The sequence below is a fragment of the Spermophilus citellus genome (assembly GCF_964194105.1).
Source record: "Spermophilus citellus genome assembly, chromosome: 3".
Taxonomy (NCBI): Eukaryota; Metazoa; Chordata; class Mammalia; order Rodentia; family Sciuridae; genus Spermophilus; species Spermophilus citellus.
The window spans coordinates 19,739,972-19,747,742 of record NC_138184.1 but is presented as its reverse complement, the minus strand read 5'-3'; the positions used below and the strand labels follow the sequence as shown (position 1 = coordinate 19,747,742).

General features: G+C 45.6%; 1 protein-coding gene across 3 annotated transcripts in view; it reads left to right on the top strand.

The window, feature by feature from the left end:
* The first annotated feature begins 6,987 nt into the window (after positions 1-6,987).
* LIMD1 (LIM domain containing 1) overlaps positions 6,988-7,771 on the top strand; it is a 59,475-nt gene continuing 58,691 nt past the window's right edge. The window contains exons 1-3 of one of the 3 annotated variants that reach the window (XM_081282824.1): positions 6,988-7,252; positions 7,356-7,515; positions 7,615-7,768. The gene's annotated coding sequence lies outside the window, so the exon portion shown is untranslated. Of the gene's footprint in view, positions 7,769-7,771 lie in introns of all 3 variants that reach the window. The other 2 variants (XM_081282822.1, XM_081282823.1) reach the window with 2 other exon arrangements.

The window sequence follows — 7,771 nt, the reverse complement described above, 5'->3', positions numbered from 1 at the left end:
CCTCACACATGCCAGGCAAGCGCTCTACCACTGAGCTACAACCCCAGCCCGATCTGTTACTTCTTTCCTTTTTCTTTTTTCCAGTTCTGGAGCTAGAACCCAGGGCCTCGCACAGGCCAGGAAAGTGCTCTGTCATTGAGCTACACCCCAGCCAGGATCTAGGACATGAACCCTCCCATACCCTGTGACCCAGCAATCCCATTCTCACCCGTGTGCCCCAAAGAAAGGCCCACTTTGGTTCATCACTGACATCAACCTACAACTGTCACAGCAGCGCTATGCAAAATGTTCCCAAAGAGGGAACTAACTACCCAAGTGCCTGCTGTAACGGGATGGGTGAGGGTGGCCTACCCATGCCATGCAGTCATGTAGCGTGGAAAATGGACAGGCTGCGAGGGTGGGCAACGCAGATGAAGATCACAAACACGTTGAGCAAAAGAAGCCAGACCAAAAACAGCTCATAGGGTGTGGTTCATGTGAAAAGCAGGAATAGGCAACATTAATCTGCGCTTTTGGGAGACAGGATAGTGGTTACCCTTGGGAAGGTGGTGAGGCCACAGGGGCTCTGTCTTGATCCAGGTCTAGGATGCACAGGGGTGTCCAATTGATGGGATTCCACCAGGTAATACCCTTCTATCATACTTCTATCAGAAACTTTTCAAAAGGCTTTGGAGTGGGGCTCAGTGGTAGAGCGCTTACCTAGTACATGTCTTTGGGGTTGAACCCCCAGCACCTAGGGGGGAAGAAAAAAAGAACATGTGGCTATTACCTTCAACCTGCACTCAGAGGAAGTCTTTTTTTTTTTTTTTTTTTTTTTTTGATATTGGGGATTGATCCAGGGGTTTAAACACTGAGCCACATCCCCAGCCCTTATTATTTTTTATTTTGAGACAGGGTCTCACTAAGATGCTGAGGGCCTCCACTAAATTGCTGAGGCTGGCTTTGAACTTGCAACCCTCCTGCCTCAGCTTTCCAAGTTGCTAGGAGTACAGGCATACACCATCACACCTGACCAGGAGGTCAATTTCTGACGGAAAATTGATAGATTCCTCAAATTTAGGTGTAGACAGGACCTTAGATATCACTCAGGTCAGAAAGCAAACATTCATGGGTTACATCCCAACTGCTTACCAGCTGAATGCCCTTAGGCAGTTTACTTAATCTCTTTTCTTCATTTTTTTTTAAAGAGAGAGTGAGAGAGGGGAGGGAGAGAGAGAGAGAGAGAGAGAGAGAGAGAGAGAGAGAGAGAGAGAGAAAATTTTTAATATTTATTTTTTAGTTCTCGGCGGACACAACATCTTTGTTGGTATGTGGTGCTGAGGATCGAACCCGGGCCGCACGCATGCCAGGCGAGCGCGCTACCGCTTGAACCACAACCCCAGCCCTTCTTCATTTTTTTTTTTTTAAATGGAAGTAATAGTGGGGTTTATCATGGAGAACTGCTGTGAGAATGAAATGAGATAGGTATGGCAAATTCTTAACAAGTTCTTGGTAAATGTCGCTCTTAATAGTATTATTATTGTCCAGGACTATAGTTATTCATTCACACAACAATAGTTAATTGAGCATGTTGTAAGAAAGCAGGATGAGCTCAGCAAAGTGGTCCATGCCTATAATCCCAGCGGCTCAGGAGTCTGAGGCAGGACGGTCGCGAATTCAAAGCCAGCCTCAGCAACAGCGAGGTGCCAAGCAACTGTCTCCAAATAAAATACAAAATAGGGCTGGGGATGTGGCTCAGTGGGTGAGTACCTCTGAGTTCAATGCCCAGGACCCTGCCTCCCAAAATAAGATTAAACCAGAGATTGTGGCTGATTCAGAAAATCAGCACTGTAGTTCACCATGTCTGAAGAGTCTTTCATAGCTTTCTAAGCAGATGGCTCTGGGAGGGGCTGTTTAGGGCTGTGGGGAGTCATGTGGGGCCCATGGCCAGGCACAGGCCTCCAGCTGGGTTGCCTGTGCAGCTGAAGGGCTGGTTGTAGGTGGGGATTAGGAAAGAAAGAACAAGTGCCAGCAGCCTGGCAGAGGCCACACACACAGTGCAAGGTCATGGTCCCAAGATCTGGCCTGACCCAGGCAACTTTCCAGGCCAGAAAATCATGAAACAAAGGCTCATTACAAACACTAGGAAAGAGCCTTCACTGCAGCTGCTTCTCTCCATTTATGGGGCAATTCCACATTGAGGCTTAGGGCCGGAGAAGCCCAAGGTTCAGGAAATGGATTTGGAGGGGCCTGGGCTCCTGGCCTGTTCTGGCATCAGTGGATGGAAAGAGCCCCAAAGAACTTTAGTTCTTAATTCTTCATCCATCTCTTCAGTTGAAATATAAAGATTCTTTTCAGATCTGTCCCTGAAGTGGCCCTCCAGCTTTGGGACACACACAGCATTGTGTGCCCGGACATTTCCTATAGCCAAGCAAAAGCTACAGAGAGGCCCTTTCAGTTTACTGCAAAATAAGCAGGGTTCTGTCTCAAGCCAGGGGCCCTCTGTCCCATGAGCCCCTTAACAATTCACAGACTGCGTGAGCAGTGCTCTGCCTACAGTCTATTGGACTAGGGTTTCTCAAATGCCCTTTGGCCAATGTTTTTTTTTTATACACACCTATACAAAAAATATGTATGTGTGCAAGTGAGCAGGGTTTTTTTTTTCTTCTTTTTTTCCCCCCACTGCAGTACTAGAGATTAAACCCAGGAGTGCTTAGCCACTGAACCACATCCCCAACCCTTTTTGTTTTTTGAGACAAGTTATGGCTAAGTTGTTGAAGTTGGCCTTGAACTTGTGATCCTCCTGCCTTAATCTCCCAAATTGCTGGGATTGCAGGCATACATCACCACACCAGGCATAGATATATATATATATATATTTTTTTTGGTAACAGGGATTGAACCCAGATGCACTTAACCACAAAGCCACATCCCTAGCCCTCTCCCCCTCCCCTTTTGAGATAGGGTCTTGCTAAGTTGCTGAGGCTGGCTTTGAATTTCAGGCACAGATACTATTAAATCAAATATCTTTTACAAATTCAAATGCACATATACATATATCCATGTGCAGCCCTATTCTTGACTAAGATAAGTATAATTAATATTCATCAAATATGATTTGTATCAAGTAATTGACTACAAGATAAATAAAAAAAAATCTTCAGAAGGTGTGTAAAGAGCAGAATGTGGTGGCACATGCCTGTAATCCCAGCAGTTCTGTAGGCTGAGGCAGGAGGATTGAGAATTCAAAGCCAGCCTCAGCAAAACCGAGGCGCTAAGCAACTCAAATAGAAAATAGGGCTAGGGATGTGGCTCAGTTGTTGAGTGCTCCTGAATTCACTCCCTGGTACTCCTCTCTCCCCTCAAAAAAGGTGTGCAGAGATGTAAGAAGTTACAAGAGAGTAATAATACCACCTTCCTTGCTTCTCCAGACCTAAGCCTAGTAATTTCTCCTACCTGTAGATGGCAGCACTTGAGCTCCCTTTCCTGCTGTGATTGGGCTGGTTTGGGGACTTTGCCCCCAGGCACTTTTCTAGATTGCTAGGATACAGCAATGAACAGTCAAAATCCACAGCCAGGTGAGTTTGCGTTCCAATGAGGCGACTCACAAACAAGCCATGAAGCAGGTCTTCCCTGTGTGTCAGGTAGGGACAGGCAGGAGAGGGGTGCTGGAAGGGTTTCCCTAGGAAGTAGCCATTAAGTAGGGAACTGGGAATTGTAAGGGAAGGGATCATGGATATCTGGGGGAGCAGATTTTAGGCAAAGGAAACGGCAACTTCTTTGCCCATTGTTTGGCAAGAGCCAGTCCTGGTTAGACCCAGCACTCTTCCTACTGCACACCCAGGTCTGCACAGCTGACACTTGGCTAGGGAAAAAAGCATGCCCCTGTGCTGCTGGCCCTGTGGAAGCTCACACCCAGATTCTCAGGGTGGAGCTGGGGAGCTAAGGGGAGACTTCGGCTTGCTGGGGTCATTCACGCTCCCTCTCCCCTAGATGGCCAGTTACCAGTAGCAGCTTCACCGGCTTCATGCTCAGCCAACCTCCTCACCTCCTATTTCACTGGCAAAATTCTAACCTTCAGAAGGCTCCCATGCTAAGATCCCAATACCTTATGTACTTACCTATTTGAGTCTTCAAATCCTTCCCCTCCGTTACCATGGGTGAGGGGAGATGTGTACTGGAGTCCAGCTCCTCTACCACTCTGGAACGTTTTTCCAGAAACTCTCCCTCCCTTTGGCATTGGTCATGCTCTTCCCCCAGCCCCACCACGTCAGGCCAATCCCATCAACCTTGAACATGCTCTTCCATCTCCCATATTTTATGTTTTTTATTTTTATTTATTTATTTATTTTAACTATTTTGGTGCTGGGAACGGAACCCAGGGCCTCACACATGCTGGGTAAGTGCGCTACCACTGAGCTACACTCACAGCCCATCAGGTGTCCCTTTCTCAGCAAGACCTCCCCTGACCTTTGTATTTAACACTGTGCCCCGCCTCATGTCCTCTTCCTGGCTTCATCTGTCTCCACAGTGCTCCTTCCTTTCCGACATCCTCTCTAAGGTCCTACCTACTTTGTTTATTGTCCATCCTTCCTATCTGTACTTACAGAAATGTATGTCCAAAGAGGACAGAAGTTTCTTCTACTTTGTGCATAGCACCTGGAGAAGGGCCCAGGCCATCAAAAGTGCTTGGTAAGGTAATGTGTGCTCAGTGCAAGAAGGAATGTACGGTGAGGACAAGGAACAGCTAAGTCACCGTGGCTGGAGCAGAGCAAACAGGGGAGTATTGGGAAATTAGGCAAAGAGGCCAGATCACAGATCTTACTCTCTGTGTGGTTCAGGACACTGCTGAAGAGTTTGGAGATGGGAGGGACAGGATCCGATGGATGTCACTGAGATGCAGGTCTAGTTGAAAGTTTCACATAATGAGTGTGACCATGTGACAGACAGTTTTTTTTTTTTAAAACCTCTGTTAACTTTTGAAATTCGACTGCAGGACTAAAGGAAAGCTGTGTGTTGATAGTGGCACCTGTGATATAGGCAGGGTCAGAAGGGAATGACCTCTACCTTGGAAAGGAGCCATGTTTTACTGGTTGCTATGGACTGAATGTGTTTGCCCCATCCTAATTCATATGTTGACAGCCTACTCCTGTAGGTGATGAGGTCCTTGAGAGTGCAGCTCCATGAATAGAATTAGTACCTTCATGAAAGAAGTCCAAAGGAGCTCTGACACCTGCCACTGTCCGAGGACAGAGCAAGAAGGTACCATCTATGAACCAGAGAGAAGCTCACGCCAGAAACCGTCTTTGTTGGAGCCTTTGTCTTAGACTTCCCAGACTTCAGTACTATGAACAATAAATTTCTGTTGTTTATAAGCCACTCAGCCTATGGTACTCTATGATGGCAGCCTGAATGGACTAAGATATGGATAAAAACACAACCCTAAACGTTTCTTCTTCAACAAACAAATTTAAAGTTCATTTGTAAACACAGAACTCTCCATGCTCTGTTGACCTACTAATAAAAATATTCAGTTCAAGTTGTTTGCTTTTTAAACAACTGGTGTGTAGGTATGTACACAATTTTTTAAAGATATGAATCAAGAGGCGTTTCCAAGCACATGATACTGGTCTATGTTAAATAACTGTGGCTGGTTTCTAAGTGTTGTGTGCAGAATTTGAAAGATCTGTCTTGAGTATAAACAGTAACACTAAAACATTTGTGGTCTCCAGGCCATTTCAGTTATTTATTTCAGTTATTTATTTATTTATTGCAGAACTGGGGATGGAAACCAGAGACACTTACCACTAAGTTACATCTCCAGCCCTTTTAAAAATTATTTGAGACAGGGTCTCATTAAGTTGCTGAGGCTGGCCTCAAACTTGTGATCCTCCTGCCTCAGCATCCGAAGTCAACACCCATGGGTAACTATCTTATAAGCTTTTTTTTTTTTTTTTCCAGGACTGGGGATTGAACCTAGGGCCTCACAACATGGTAGGGAAGTGCTCTACCACTGAGTCACACCCCAGCCCTAGAAGATTCTTTTAAGATAAAAATGCCTAATTCTAGCTGGGTAATGTGGTGCATGCCTATAATCCCAGCGACTCAGAAGACTGAGACAGGAGGATTGTAAGTTTAAGGACAGCCTCAGCAATTCAGCAGACCCTCAGCAACTTAATGAGATTCTGTTTCAAAATAAAAATTTGCCAAAGGATCAGGGCTGTGGAACAGTGGTAAAGTGCGCTTGGGTTCAATTCTAGTACAAATAAAACAAAGCAAAACTCTCCTATTTCTAGTTTAATATTTTATAGCAGTGCTTCTCAAACTTTATTGTGTACCCCACCCCCATCTTGTTAAAATGCAGATTCTGGTTCAGTAAATTGGGGCTGGGCCTGAGACTGGATTTTCAACAAGCTCCTGGGGTATTCAGACTCTACTTTTAGGTGAACCACACTTTGGATTTATGGAATTTAAAGCACTCTCATGCAAGTCATCTTATTGGTCATTGTCACAACCCTACAGACAGGATTCGCTAATACACATATTCAACCAAGCACTGAGCATACAGATATGGTCTTTTTAACAAAATATTTATTTTTTAGTTGTAGGTGGACACAGTACCTTTATTTTATTTTTATGTGGTGCTGAGGACTGAACCCCAGGTCTTGCACATGCTAGGCAAATGCTCTACTGCTGAGCCACAAACCCAGCCCCCAGATATAGTCTTATGGGGTGGAAAACCAAACACTAAACAAAAAAGGCATGTAGACAGATAAATAAGTAATTATAGTTGACCCTCTTCGACACATATGGGGATTCAACCAATAGAAGGAACAGTAACAAAAAGTTGTACATGTACTGAACATGTATGAACTTTATTTTTGCATCATTAATTCCTAAAAATAAAACCTAATGTCTATTCACATAACATTTACATTGGATTAGGCTTCATAGGTAATCTAGAGATGAGTTAAAAGTGTATGGGAGGGTGTGCCTAGGTTTATATGCAAATGATGCTATTTTATGTAAAGGACTTGAGCATCTGTGGAGGTTTTATATCCACTGAAGGCAATGTCTGGAACCAAATCCCCAGTAGACACTAAGGGATGAGATGACTGTATGTAAGTGACTAGCCCTGAGCAGGAGATAAAGAGAAGGCTGAAAAAGAAACAGCAGGAGGTGATTTAAGTTCAGAGGCAGAGAGGCAAGGCTCTGGACAGACACCAGGCTGCTTCTGCAACCAAAGCGCAGGGAGGGAAGACCCCCAAATCAGGTTAGGGGAGGCAGGGCTGGTCAGGTGTAGAAGGCCCCGGTAGAGTCCAGGGTATGCGTTGATGCTTTAAGTAGGGACTTGACAGGTCTGGTCTTTGCCTTAGAATCGCTCTGCTATGTGGGAAATGAAACCTCTCCAGGGTCACATCGGAGTCATATAGGGTGTCGACGTCGGGACAAGCTGGGACTTGACAAGAAATCAAGACTGGTGGCCCTGGAGTCGCATGGACACACTTGGGAACCAAGAGTCTCCGTATGAATAAGGTACCCACAAGGGCACCTGTTTTCATCGCCGCACGTAGGACATCAAAGGCGCGCTCGCTCCAGGGCTCAACACATGACTTTCCTTTTACTTCTTTTCAGAGAACCTGTACTTCCATCTTCGCTTTGCTGGTCACGCTGACATCTTGGCCATCTCTCTCCCTCTCTGCCACAGTCTGGATGACACCAGCCACAGGAGACAGCGCGGATTTCCCTCAAATCGGGCGGCAGGCACAGCCCAGGAATCCGAGGCACGGTA